This window comes from Dermacentor variabilis, chromosome 2 (genome assembly GCF_050947875.1).
Source record: "Dermacentor variabilis isolate Ectoservices chromosome 2, ASM5094787v1, whole genome shotgun sequence".
In the NCBI taxonomy this organism is placed as follows: Eukaryota; Metazoa; Arthropoda; class Arachnida; order Ixodida; family Ixodidae; genus Dermacentor; species Dermacentor variabilis.
The window spans coordinates 216,825,251-216,840,366 of record NC_134569.1 but is presented as its reverse complement, the minus strand read 5'-3'; positions in this window follow the sequence as shown (position 1 = coordinate 216,840,366).

The window sequence follows — 15,116 nt, the reverse complement described above, 5'->3', positions numbered from 1 at the left end:
TGAAGGCGCAGGAAAGCGTCTGGCGAAGATTGCAGACGAGATCTTTCTATAGCCCATACGTGTTAAACAAAATCTACCCGGACGTTCAGCCGGAATGCAAATGGTGCCAGGAACTGGCCACCTATGACCACATATTATGGAGCTGTAGCATAGCGCCGCCACCGGCGGATATTATGCGTGATCCTTCTCTCGAGCAGTGGGAGGCCGTGTTGGCCAGCTCAGACCCGGTCGTCAAGACCAGGGCCGTGGAGTGGGCCACCCAGGTCGCCGTCAGCCATGAGCTGATGGCCATCTAGCACGGAATCGTCCGCACATGCGTTCTGACGAAAATAAAGTTTTTCCATCCATCCATCCATCGTTGTATAGTCGAAACGGAGCTTGTGGAATTACTCGATATATCAATATGTGTATGCTCATTAAAATCGGCTTCGACTGTACTTGATGGTCACCAATATCAATCTCACAATTTACGAGTACTGTATTACTAACCTGCCTGTCTCTCGATAGGGGAAGGGGTTGGGCGGACCCATAGAAATCCGGCTAGGGCAAAAATGAAGCACTTTTTCTTTCGGTTTTCGACAGTATACGGTGGGATACTCTGCTTGCACGATATTTCCGACGATTCAATTTTTTTTTTAGTTGCACGAAGGTCATCGACCTCGATATCCTAGAAAGAATGCTGGAAAGCCTCAGAGTGGTCCTAAAGAATTTACCATGTCATCGTTTTAAATACGTAAGCACTTCTACGCCTACCCAACGACGAAACCTGTCCGTTCGTCTGTCCGTCCGTCCGTCCGTCTGTCCGTCTGTCCGTCTTTCAGATAAGACGAATCGCTACAAAGAAATCAGTGTACAGAAGAAAAATAACTTCGGTAGAGACAATTTAGACTGCTTGTGTGTGAGAATGTGAAATCATCATAGTCTCTTCCGTGAATTTTCTTTTCCACGCGTTCACTGTCACGCAAGCTCTCGCCTGCGTTCTTTTAACTGCGCCTCGGTAAAGCCCAGACCACACGCATGCTTGCGGACGCGCGCAAGCTCCTAGCGCCTGCCGCGCCTCGCGAGGAATGGTGGTTTGCAGCCACAAAGGCGCGCTTCCATGCGCGCGACAGCACGCGTTCACCGGGCTCACTCATACATGCCTTGGAAGACGCCGCTTCGTAACTTATTATTGACAGTGTTTCAAAATAAAAGAATTATGGGGTTTTACGGGCCAAAACCACTTTACGATTATGAGGCACGCCGTAGTGGAGGACTCCGGAAATTTCGACTACTTGGGGTTCTTTAATGTGCACCTAAAATCTAAGTACACGGGTGTTTTCGCATTCCGCCCCATCGAAATGCGGCCGCCGTGTCCGGGATTCGATCCCGTGACCTCGTGCGCAGCAGCCGGACACCATAGCCGCTGAGCAACCACGGCGGGCTGTTTGAAAAGGCTTCGATATATATATATATATAAGCGTAATCCTTACACTTCTACAGCTGTCAGATCGGCACAAAAATGAAAGATTAAGCACTCTCTTGCATGATATAAATCTGCTTCACTGAGAGTTGAATGTATCGCGCCGTAGCTGCGTAGTTAGGCGCCGCGACGCGAGGTAGTCCAAGCGCGCGATAACAGAGAGTAGCTGTTAACCGATATCGCGCCGCGTTTCGACGCGTATGAGCCGTGTCGCACTATCTGCGCATGCGTGGGCGCGAGGACGCGAGCTTGCGCGCGTCCGTAAGCGTACGTATGGCGCGAAGCGTCTCAACGCGCTCCCTCGCCCGCGAGCAGTTCACAACTCGAAGGACCGCTCAGCGGCGTTCACTTGGACATTCATGCTTCTTTTTTATTCTCGTGACGTGACGCCACCTCCTTCCCATTGGCTGCACGGTCACGTGCCCAGTGACGTACGCACTAGGCACACCTTTAGCCAACCTGAACCGAAATGAAAACATCGCATTATCGCATCCGTGCGGTCATATTTCTTTGTGAACTTCAGGCATTTAGAGTGTATTTATCTAGCCTCCGGTACGCCGCGGGCCTGGTGGTGCCTACTGTTACGGTTAACACCTCGTGCAGAAAGGACTTTCTCCCACCATGCCTCGTCAAAATGAAGCGTGGCTTCTCCTGTTACGGTTGGCACCTCGTGCAGAACGGACTTTCACCCACCATGCCTTGTCGAAATGAAGCGTGACTTCCTAATTTGCCATGGTCATCTCGAGTGTCTGCCGGTCTGGCGGTAGCCCCGCGGTGTTTTCAGGCCTCTTTTCTGTGTGCGTGCGTGCGTGCGTGTGTGCGTGCGTGCGTGCGCGACTTTAGAGGGACCCTTTCCTCGAACTGTCAAACTCTACAGGGGAACTTGCGCGAACCAGCAACGCCCAAAAGAAAAGGACAAGCGTCTGCTATTCCCGGACCTTAGGCTTGGTATAACCGGAGGCGGAAAGCCCTCCTCCTTGCAGCAGACTCGGTATAACCAGAGGAGGAGGGGCCCTCTTTCCACGAACCAGACTATGAGCTGGTCACGTGACGTCGACGGAAGCAAGATCCCTCCCACGATTGTAGAGAGCCTATTTAAGGGGCTCCGAAACGTACTTTTTTAGAACACTTCATGCTCATCTTATCTCCTTTCATCAACCTTTGAATAAACCATGCAAGTTTCGCACTAGAAATCGTCTCGTCCTTGCCCGGTCGCCATGGTCCACCGGATGCCTGCATCCCGCCGACAACGCCACGCTACCCAATAGTAACGTCGGTCGAGCTTCGATAGGCAGGCGTCGCTACAACTCGGCAGCACTACGATACGCTACCCTGGAGTACGCAACACTACTGTTGCGTTTCGCCTGCGACACGTGGTTTTGCCGGCGCGACTGCGGCGGGGCGGCAGACATTTTGGCCCGATCGTCGTCGCCGCAACGCTCATCGGCAGGTGTTTCCAGGCGCGACTGCGGCGATGCGACCGCAAAGGATCACCCTCTCATTCCAGTCATTGTGCCCGAACGAGGCGATGCGAAAGCAGGGATCATCCTCTCATTACAGTCATTGTGCCCGACCGGCAGCGCTACGACAGGGTGCTACGAGATCGTGCTCGACATGGTGCTACGGCAGCGCTACGACAGTGTGCGTCACCATTAGCCCATTGTACATTCACGTGCTCGTCTTTTGAGGGGTTCCTTCTTGCCCTCAACCGCGAGAGTATAAAAACAACTGCCCCCGGACGCCAAAAGGAGGGCTCCGATTTCTTCTGTTGAGTAAAGTGCTCTCCCGTCTCTCTACTTCGGTCAAACTGACCGCCAACTCTTTGCGATGTTAAAATAAACAAGTTGTTTTGTTGTTACCAGTCGACTCATGCTTTGCCGGGACCTTCGGATGCTTCCAGTTGTACCCCAGGCCGCCAGGCCAACGCTACCCTTGGGGCTTGCGACCCAGGTACAACCACGGGCGTCAGCGCCGAGTTCCCAACAGATCGTACCAGCGGTGCGATCCAAACACTACCGACTCGAGCCGCTGGGTATATGCTCATGCTTGCGTTGCCGGCGTAGTCGCGGCATCGTCGTCGATCATACAAGCTCCGTCGTCTGACTCTCGCCTCTGATTCTCGCGCACTACACCTGCGCCGAGCAAGGTGCACACGTAAGAATATCCGGGCAGGTCGGCTGCGGAAAACAGAGAGGTGGTTGCCTTCACACGAAAAGCGACTCAAAAGCAGGTTTCCCGTGCGTGCCAAAAGGCTCTTGACGCTCACAAAGAAGCTCTTGGAAGACCGCAGCTTCGTGCAGAAATGCGTCAACTCGGACTTGGCGTTACCCAGCGGTTTACTTGGGCAGCTCGAGGATACTAGAGGGGTACTACTTAGCGCAGAGGATGCGGTAGGGGCGCGCCACCGCAGAGTCGATGTCATGTAGTCAGCAACCTGCAAAATTCTTCGCATAAGTTAGATTCCCATGCACAGTAAGTGTGATCTACACTTTTTTTTTCTTCAGTCGCTGTTTCTTCAGTCGCTGTTGCACAATCATCTTCGATGCTTTGTGCAACTTTTTTTCCCCTTTCTGCAGTCCGTCAACCAAGTTTTGTTAATAGCCAATGCCTTTCCCGCACATCTCCTTTTGGCTTTCAAAAACCACTTATCAATCAACTTGTTCACTATGAACTATATAAATCTGTTGATCAGTCTATAAATTTATCGATATATATAATCTGTAAATTTATAGATCAACCCCTCCCCCCCTTTTTTTTTTCCTGCTATAATCAGAGTTCGTTCTAAGCAAATATATGCTCACGTCTAAATGTGTTTAGTGCCCATTATGTGCTCCTGCGCGGTGTTTACGAGCCAAGGCTCGACGCATACTGCCAAATGTATGGCATGGTCCGACGCAATCGCTTAATAGCGCCCCTGCTGGGTGCACGGCATCTCCATCGGCGGCGGAGCCACCGTGGCCTTGTATCGTCGCCAAAACGTGGAGCCCGCGTGGAATGAAGCCCATCGATCAAGGCAAGTGCCGAGGCGTTTAACTGTCGGTGCATAATCTTCCTTCCTCCGCCACCCATGCCTTTTCACTCGCTTTTGCGAGCCCGAGGCGGATCGCTGCCGTCTTGGCAACAAGCGGATCGGTCGCAGATCTCTTTCGTTTGCACTCTTGCGTCATCCTTGTGGCTTACTGTTGTTTAATTTCTTCTTTTTTTTTTCGTGACAGCACGGTTTGTCGTGCCCACCCGCCACTCCGTCCATCCTATGCGTCTATATACGCCGTCGTGTGCAGGCCACTTCCACGTCTAATTCAGCTTCACCATTGCCATGGTAATGACAAACAAAACACTGCCGCCGCCCACGGGGAAACGGACTAATGTCCATACGGCGATGCACAGTTTGCAGGGGGTACACGCTTTATGAGCGTGGAGAAAGAGGCGGCACAAGTAACAGCACTCGCGCTCAGTATACAGCATAGTATACATGTACATATATACTATGCGCAATTTCCGATACCACGGCAGAACATATTGACGTCGCACGCATCGCAAGGAAGTTATCGTACAGATGGAGGTTTACGCTGTGAAAATGCGCCGATGCCGTGCTAGATATGAGTTCAGAGCCAGGGGAATCATTGAACCCTGCAGTTAAGTTCGCCGACTTAAGCAGCCCTGCATGCAATGAACGCAACCACATTGGAAACCGGGGTGCACATTCACGTCGTTGGCGCAGGTTGCTTATTCTTCCGCAGCCAACGGTCGTTTGTGCTCTTTGCAGCGCGCTGCCCTTCGAGACAGGGGCCGTTGGAGACGGCGCACTTCCGCTCCGATGCCCAAGCTATATGTGGACACATTATACGGACAAGCGTACGTAATGAGAGGACAATTAAGCAGCCGCCTCGCCGCGCGCATGGCGCTCAGCGGCATATAGGCGTGTCCTCGTGGGCTAACACAAACACAGGCACACTGCCGGGGGTGCACGCGGCATTCCCGTTGCGGCGTGGGAGACACACAGTTTACGCCGTCGAGTGTGTACGTGCGTAACGGGAGAGCTGGCGACAACGTCGCGCGGGAGTGCGTTTCTGCATCATGTATGATGTGCGCGTGAACTTCGAGCAAGAGGGACATATGGCGCTGGTTGGGGACTTGTTGACGTTGTGATTTTCTTTTAGTGACACAATTGTAAAAGGTTCTGACTGGCGAACATTCTGCAATTCCAGAGGCCACACGATCATCAGATGTTGGGATGTTGGTCTGTGTGTTCCAAAAACCGGACTAAAAAATAAAGGAGGGCGGACGGTCTGTATGTTTGATGGTCCCGCTCACTTAAAGAAAAGGAAACCGATCGGTGGAATGTGAGCGAGGAGTCCTAAACTTAGGGTGCCGCCCCAATTCGCAAGAGTATTTAAACGAGTGCGTAGAGATGAGGAGGGGGAAGGCGAGCGAGCCGATAATCGGCCGCCGCTAGTCGATGTATGCTACTTTGTCCTAACAAACTTATGTATTCCTATGTTGTCCTCGCCGAGCGCAAAGTGTCGCCGGACGGTGACGAAGGCTCTTTGAAGAATCGTCTGCCTGGAAGACATGGAGGAGATGAAACTTAACCCCTGCCCAGGCTTCTCTTTTTTCGCCGTATTCAGCGCTACATTCAGCAGTAGAAAGCGGATGTTTAGGCAATAAGAAGTGCTAGCTGTTTTAGACGCCTATAACAGGCAATGAAGAATATATAGGGACCAAATCGTGTCCTGTAGCCGCCCCTCCCTCCCCCCCCCCCACACACACGCACCTTTCTCATGTATAGGCTGAAATAATACGAACTCTGCTGTGCAGCTGAGGATAATTTAGGATTTCCTAGGGAATACAACCCACTAAACGCCCGTTTGACGAAATTTATGTTATTTGATCGATAAAACGGAATGGGACAAGTTGCGCATAGGTTAGAAGCTTTATCTGAAATTTAGTGTGACTGGACACCGCGAGAGAAGTTGTGAAAGCAGTGACAAAGAAACACCATCTCAAGATTTTTCGAGTTCCATATGTCCCCGCCGCCATTGTTTTTTTCATTCAATAGTGGTTTGTATGCAGAAAAGGAACGCTCAGCATCCACCTAAGTAAAGGTACCATATTTGTACTTTGGAACATTCGATGATCGTGTGGCATCTGGAATTGCAGAACGGTCCCCAGTCAGAACCTTTCACAGTTATTTCAGTAAAAAAAAAAGAGAGAAAACAGGTTTTTTGTTCGAGACAGATCGGAGTTTCGAACTAATTACTCTATCAGCAAAAGGCCCATTGGGGATAGTGCCGAGCCTTTCCTGAACGTCCAAAGCGAGCTCCACATTCCGAGTCGGAGCGGCACCCGAGCATTCAAGTTTCTCGATGACGTCGGCTAAAAACTGGAAGCCAATGCAGAAGTGCGCGCTAAGTGGCCTTCAAGTGTATCGTCGTGAGCCGTTCTCACCGCGATGCTCCCGTTGGCTGCAAAGCTGTTAATATTAATGGCACGCTTCGTGGTGGCATAGTGGCTTTAGCGTTGCTCTGCTAAGCCCGAGGAAGCGCTCCCCCCCCCCCCCCCCCCGGCCTTCCTCATTTATTACGGCGGGCCTCATAATGACATCATGGTAAAATCCCCAAACCACAGAATTAAAAAAAAAGGCTGTTGATAACAGCATTTACGCCAAGAAGCGTTTGTGGCAATAATCGACTGCCTTCATCTATGCACTGTAAAATAATTTACGCCCTTAGAAGTGCAGAAGAGTGTAAATAAATCTATAGTTCACGCCCTTACACACAGAACGGGCGTAAGGGCGTGAGCTATATAGCTTTATTTACACTCTTATGCACTTCTAAGGGTGTAAATGATTTTACAGTGTGTTTCCCAACGGGTGTTAACATTGCAAACAATATAACGCAAAGACAAAGCACCGGAATATTCATTTTTAGGATCTGAAATTCCAATATAAAAGTACTGACATCGAAATAGGCATTTATAGGAACAATAAGAAGTGTCACTAAAACGTTTCTAGATATGATCCTGATAAGAACACGAGGAAGAATTGTGCCTTTTGTCTAAAGTTCCGCTGCCTATTGATCAGTCACGCGCGGTACGTACTGCCAGATTCGCTTTCGAATTATGCGGAATTTCCTGTTTCCTTGAACAAAGCAATACGAATCGCGCGTGAAGCGACAAAAAGAAAACGAAAAAAAAAACAATATGACAGTAGCGTTCTTACAAGACACTCTGTTCCTCTCATCAGACACTTGTGAGAATTGTGAACAAAACATACCAGCGATATTTCTCCCGCAATGTCGCTTGCTTTAAGTTTCGCGCAATCAACCGTCTGCTTCGCATAGTTACACGTAAGACGATTTCGACGACACAAGGCGACTGGAGGCGGCGGGTGGCTAGAAAATTTGACTTATTTTCTTCGATATACGCAACGCCATTTGGAAAGTCTGTGCGGCCGGGCAGCTTGCAAATGAGCGTAAACTATAATATGTAAGCACATTCCGCGGTTTGCTTAACAAGGACACTTCGAGAGGGCCGACGAACCGCATTCATAAGACACGTCCTACGGCGGGCAGACTCCGCAAAATCAATGCGACGCCCACGTATACCTTCGTTCGTAATCTAATTCACTTTCCCTTTCTCGAATCAAACATGCCTCGGATTCGAAAGAGAACCATCCTATTGATATACTCAGACTTTCGAATGTTCGGGCGTCCCACGCGCGAGATCACGTTCACGCTTCGAAAGTTTCCGCTCAGGCATGGCCGCATGTTTTACCCGTGACTTTGATAAAGCCCCGAGCGAGCAACAAGGGAGCACGCAGTATACGCCGGGCGCGCGTTCTCTAGACTCGCCCTTCGGTCGACCGAGCTGAACCTCGCGTACCTCGTTTGTGTCGCCAGCCGCGTTCTCCGCTTTCTAGTTTCTCTCCCTCGTCGGAGCGAAGGAAGCGGCTTCGGTGTGACGACGTGCGTCGTCAAAGGTGCTCGGCGCGGGCAAGGGGGAGAGGGTCCTAAAACACGAATGTGTCGCCGCGGGCCATCAGTTTTCCAGAGAGACATCGAAATCAATAATGATAGGGACCTTATATGAACCCACTCAGCTCTTTTAGTCGGAGATTAACCGACTACGAGACGCATTCGAACCGTTAGAAGCCGTTGGTGTGTCGAGAGTAAATTTTAACCGATGTATTCACGCGCGCGTAGCTTTTTTTTCGTCTCTCACATATCACGTGGAACGTGCCCTGTATGGCTTGAGGTAACGCGTGGGTTTTTAGGACATCGCCATACGTCCTCGCGAATTGGGTGTGGAGCAATTCAATTCATTTTCCATAGGGTGTCTTATTCGAATGTGGGAGCGTAAGGGCTTTTACACGGTATCGTTTAATTTCATATGGGATTGTAGGAAGGGAACATGTAGTTTTTTTTTTCTTTCGTTAGGGCTATATCTCCCTCTTCTAAGTAATATATTCCAATGTTTCCCTTCTATAGCGTTTGGTGGCCATGCAACCAGAGGTTTTCTTCTGGTTAATAATCCCGCCTACTGATACGCTTTTTTTCTCTCTCTCAACGCTTCGCAAAACTGAAAAGCGCCACTTCTCGACAAAGGGTTGAGCCGGCGCGAATTGAGGGGGACCAAAATGTGACGTGGGACCGCACATTCGCAATGTTTCCCAAAACATAAAAACGGTCGCAATACGTTAGATACCACCTATTTTGGTCTCTCTTTCTTTCTTTCTTTCTTTCTTTCTTTCTTTCTTTCTTTCTTTCTTTCTTTCTTTCTTTCTTTCTTTCTTTCTCTCTTTTTCGGATCGTGCGAGTTTGCTCGTCTCTGCATTCGCAATCCATGCGGGGAAGGCGAACAGCGATCGCGTGACAAATAAGCATTTCAATCATATATACGTACATCCTGAACATGCGGCGGGAGCTCTGAGATATCACTTATTTGTATAGTATAAGTCTTTGTTGTTTCTAATGCGAATCATCCTTTGACTCGTCCCGGGAACTTTGCATAGGTAGGCTGCTGTCTGCCTTCGTTTTCGGGGTCCTCCTGAATAAAAGGAAATTTATCCAAGTTCTCAACGGTAGGATCAAACCGCAGACTGCACGAGCACAGGATGGATGCTCTAACCACTAGGGCACGATAACACGCGTTTTCGTGCCAACGGCACTGTCTCTTCGAAACGACAGGCGCGCGCATCACGTGACACAGCCCCAGCGAGAGACCGCACGCGCACGCCAGTTTCGCATAGCGCGTCGCGAGCGGGAGCGTGCAGACGGCGTTGCCTTCGGGATCGTCCAACATACCACAACGCTTTCCTCTTAACAGATACAAAGACACTGAGCTACGTGGTACCGCATTCCAAATTAATTGACCCAGATTTTTCCCGGGCAGGTTGCAACCGTTTATTCGATCGATGGAATGAAAAAAAAAAACTCGCAGTTTCGCCTAAAGGCGAAGCATCGATTGCGATAGCAAATTAGTGGACAGCTGCACGAACTAAGGATAGTAGTTTTATCGACCGTATAAAATTTTAAACATTCGCTTACTAACTAAATTTACAAGCATAGCGTCACGCGCGCGGAAGGAAACATGAACGCATCACACTCGATGATCGCGGAAACTAGCTGTCAAAACGCTGGAGTGAGGAAGCGGCGCGGCAGCAGCAGCGATCGAATTGATTTCCGTGCCGCGTCTCGCATCAACGCGAACTAAGCCTCGAAAACACAGCGCACGGCGGACTCTGTCCCCGTTGGCTTTAATGATACAGCGTCCCGGGCCTTCCGTGAGGGAACCTCGACCCGACACCCCGGAGCCTTGTGCGCGACGGAGAACGGCGCGCTTCCTCCCCGCCTTCCCCGCTTGCGTGCGCGAGATTGGGCTGCGATCGCCGGCTCACCCCGCACGCTTTGACTAGCGCATACAGCGTACGGCGACTATTTTGTCGCCTTTGGACTTTATACAGAACCTCACGGCGACGCCGCAGGAGACGCCGAAGGCAGAAATGCGCTGGAGTGTCCATATGATTGCTATGGCAATAAAACAACTGTCGCTATGCCGTCACCTCCACGCCGTCGTCTGGCCTCTGCCGTCACACTGAGCCTCGCGTAGCACACATGATTGCTTGATTTAGGCGAACACGTTCATCTGCCACTTCAACCACCGCCCCCCAGGAGGAGCAGTGGGACACGCTGCTGTCTAGTTCCTGCTTCTCGGATGTGATCGTGTTTATTGAGAGGGTGGTCGTAGCTAGGACGGTGCATGGATTCCAGTGAAGAGGCAAACCCTCCTGCAAAACCATCCTCTTGCTCAATAAAGATGCTCTCTCTCTCTCTCCATCTGCATGATAACTAGCTCTTTGAGGAACCCCTACCAATGCTGGATGGTGAGCTTCCTGCAAAATTATTCGCATAACATCGGTTCCCCCAATACTTGCATCTGCAACTTTTTTCTTACAGGGAAGCTGTATATGGCTAGCAGATTCGTCCGTCCGTCTGTCGCCTGTACGCCGAAAACTCCTCCGGCGCAACGCCATGCGCATTCGGGAAAAAGAAAATAGAAAGAGGCGCGCGATTGGCTGCGCCAGCAGTGACGTCGTTGCTCTCCGTCGCAGCCGAGCGCACGCGCAGCAGTTTCTCTCCGACTCTGAGGTAGGTAGGTCACGCGATATACGTACTCCTTAGGAGCAGGCAGCTTTCTATCAGCGACGCCGCGAGCAGAACCTGGATAGAGCTCGTCTACGCCGTGCCGATGCTGCAGCCCAGGCCCTAGAACAGGCTCGTGCAGCCGAGCACAAGCAGCAACTGCGTACCGAGGATCCAGCAGCCTACCAAGCCGTCGTTGAATGAACCGTCGGGATTAACCCAGTGATAAACATCGGGGCCGAACGTTTCAGCTTCGCTGGTTGACCATCTGTGCGGAGTGCTTGGCCGGTGTTGTTCTTTTTAGTTTTTGTTCCGGCAATCGAAAAAAAAAACATTTTCTGAAGGTTCCCTATTCAAACAATATTCGAATCCCAAAGCGTATTCGCTTTGTTTAGACTGAGGACGCTGTAAGCACTATATTAGCGCATGGTTTTCACCATGCGCAATGGTTTAGGTGTGGACCCTTGCTGATCAGTGTTGTATGGGAAAGCTATCTAACACGTTTCACCTCATCCCTTGAGCTCTTATCTAACACACCATTTTTTTAATGCGTTATCATTCTTAGGGTACTTCCCGCACTGTCCGGCGGCCAACTGTTTGCGCATGCATGTTGCTAATCATTTTCCTGCCTACCTGGATAGCGCATCGGATCTGCTGCGTTGAGCAAACAAGGTTCGAAACCAACCGTCTGATCAACTTGGCTCACTGAGTATGTGGCCATGCGCACATATGTGCCGCTCTTCGACGAGCCTCTTTAACGCCGACATGGTTCGCTGTAGATGCGAGGCGGGGTAGGTACTGCTGTTCAGTGAAACCCTTTGACGCCGACTCGGAGCACTTGTTATGCGCCATTCGGTCTGTGCTTGTTCTTAATGAAGCCCTCTGATGCCAGCATGGGCCACTGGGCATGTCCCAGTACGTGTGCGCCGCTCTTCAATGAACGTCTTTGATGCCAACTTGGGTAACTAGGTATGTGCCACTGAGAATGTGCCGCTCTACACTGAAAAAAAAAATACTTTAAATTTCTACGGTGCTGGGTGGAATAGAGCCCATGTCAGAGGGGTTCCTCGAGGACATCTACCATCTACCGGTTTAGGAGGATGTCCTGCAAGCGCACTGGGTATGGGACACTTTTTGATGGAGCGCTTGCCAGCTTGGGTCACTGAGAATGTGCCACTGGATGTGCGCCAAGCGAGGGAACAATTATCAGCGTTCGCACGCACCGGCGGTCCATGCTTCTCGTCTCGAAGGGCACGCGCTGACTTCTGGGCAGCGCCACGAGATGGCGAAGCATGTCCAGAAAGAAGGGAGAGAGAGAGAGAGAGAGGGGGGGGCAGCATGGTTGCTGCTTGAAGTATTGCTCAGCGTACGCAGGTACCGGTGCGCCATGCATTTCGGAGGCCACGCGCAGGCGCCGCCGAGTGTTCTTAGGGAATAAAACCCCCAAATCTCCAAAAATAGTGCCAACCACATTCCTCCTCCTCTGCTCGGCGCGGCCTCGACGGTGGCGCCGCCCGTGTTGGCCCTGCCGTAGCAGACGACGGCTGACACGTTACCGAAGGAAATCTGCGGAAAAGTTCGTTCGAGCCCTGCGGAGCAGTTTCTTCAATCGAGATCTTTCTTCTTCAGTCGGTAAGTGGCCTTAAGAATGATCGTGTTGGAATTGCGGAATGAATAGAGAAAATTACAATTATTTAAGGCGTAAAGCACGCGCACGTTGAGAGTTCGTGTTATTGAAACACGACGCATGCACGCGGTGTGCTCAAACACGCGCGTAATTACCAGAGTTTCCGGTTTTGACAGCATGAAAGTATGTGTACGTGGTTTAGTAGGTTCACATACAATGCATATGATGCATGCGATACCCATTCACTTAAACGGACGCACAAAAATGTAAAGTTAAGCAGTAAAAATGTTAATTCTTATCAGCGGGCCTGCGGCCCTTTGCGACCTTTCTCAGCCATTACAATCCCGCACACAAAATGTGAGAGTAGTTGCTGCTGATGTCTCCAATATTGAAGACGCGTCCGGCAGCAGCCAGGATAGAGACGAAATGCAAGAGGTCTGTGGAGAGATTCCTCGTTGGTGTTCCGCAATTGTCCTCGCACGGGCGCGGTATGTTGCACCAGTCGCGGGACGCTTTTTTCGTTGCAGGGTGCTTTGGTAATCGCAACGATAGATTTTTTTTTTACAAGTACTGCTCTAGGAGGGCATATGTAACGGCTAACAGAGGCCTAACATTACAAGTGTTCCCGTTGCCGCTTTGGTGCCCTGGAGGCGCCGTCAATAATACGAAATAATGACACGTTATTACAACTAGTAAATAAAATTTAATAAAGAAATACATTCACGCCGAGGCGCCAACTTCTGGCGCAGCGCTTACGCGCCCGCGTGAGAATTACGAAACGCCAACGAGGAATTTACAGGCCCACGTACAACTACCATCAAAGTGCACGTTAAACATCCCCAGGCGACCTAAATAATGTTATCCGGAGCCATCCACTACGACCTCCCTCATAGCTGTAGTCGCTTTGGGACGTTAAAAACGTTAATCCCCACAAACCAAATCAATACATGCGGGCGTACATTCGAAGCTGAACGACTGCATCCATAAGTCACAGTGAGCCTTGCAAAAGCGTCAAGAGTGTGCTAACTTCTGGTGAAGCTCAAAACATAGCAGGGATAAAGTGGCTTTTATGCCACAGGCCAGCTGCAGATGAGTACACTTTCGCCGAAAGACGAAACTACATGAAGCAAAGAGAGCACATTCGAAAAAAAGTCAACTGAAATGCGCTAAAAGCACGCACAGCACGAACACATACACTTTGTCGAAGCGGCAGGCATGAACTAGGCTTAAAAGAAGAGGTTGTTAGGAACCATGGCACTTCAGAAAGCCGTGCGTTTTTTGCCACTTCCTCGAAGTCAGCCTGCCCGATTCTATGTATCCACATTTTTCGTCTTTGTGCGTTGCGCTTGCCGGATGGTAAAGAAAGAAGCCTTTTGCCGTCGCCGTGTCGGTTGCGGCAACCGAAGGCGCAGCAGCAAGGCATCACAATTAAGTTCTAACACCATATGTTAACACCTCGAATTGTTCCGCTAACGCACTCGATCAGTCAGTTTGCGCGTACTTACGTCACGCAGAGCCAACAATGGCGGTCGCAGCGCGCTGGAAAGAAAGAATATACAAAAGCGCGGCGCCTGCTTCCACGTGACATAGATTGGCCAATGGGGAGTGGAGGAGGCTGGGGCGACAGGAAGCGTGGAAAAGGAAACTTCGGGGAGAGTGGGGTGGCGGAAAGATCAAAGAATAGCCCGGGCCTACTCTTGGAAAATTGAGGGGTTTTATTAGGGAATAAAGTCACTGTATATGGCTCCCCGCGAGATCCATATACAGTAACTCTATTAGGGAAGGGCGAAAGAGGAATCCCGCTGCAGTATACGCCTCATACATGACTTGTTTCGACGGTGGTAATATGTGGTATCACTTTATTAATTCCATGGCAAACGCATTACCGTCGACAGTTATAGTGAAATGGGTTCTGTCGCAAATTATTTCCTCCCCCCCCTTTTTCTTCTTGCGAAATTTCAAAGTAACCTGTAGTTCTCGCGTAGTCATTTTCTACCTGTAATAACTGACGCAGATTAGTTGCACCAATGCGTACTGCTAGTGCTTTGGGAGCGCGTTATCTTGAAAAATAGTATTACAACTACAATAAAAAAACTGTATCCTGATCTGGTAATCTTGTGAGCAAACTGCAATCTTGGTATGTATGCGTGTTTTCTCTTTCTTTACCACTAGCTTTTTCTAGTTTCCTGCGAAGGACGCTCTATGACGCTGATACGCGCCTGCTCTTTCATAAGTTGAGAATTCTGGGCGCCCAGCGTTAGAAAAAGGAAAGGCACAGGCGCACAAGACAGACAACCTAAAAGCGAAACCAACAAAAACGGTATTCCATCGCTGCCGAAGCCAGCGCTGCACTCTACGGTTGTGGCAAACTTAATCGCTAGAGACT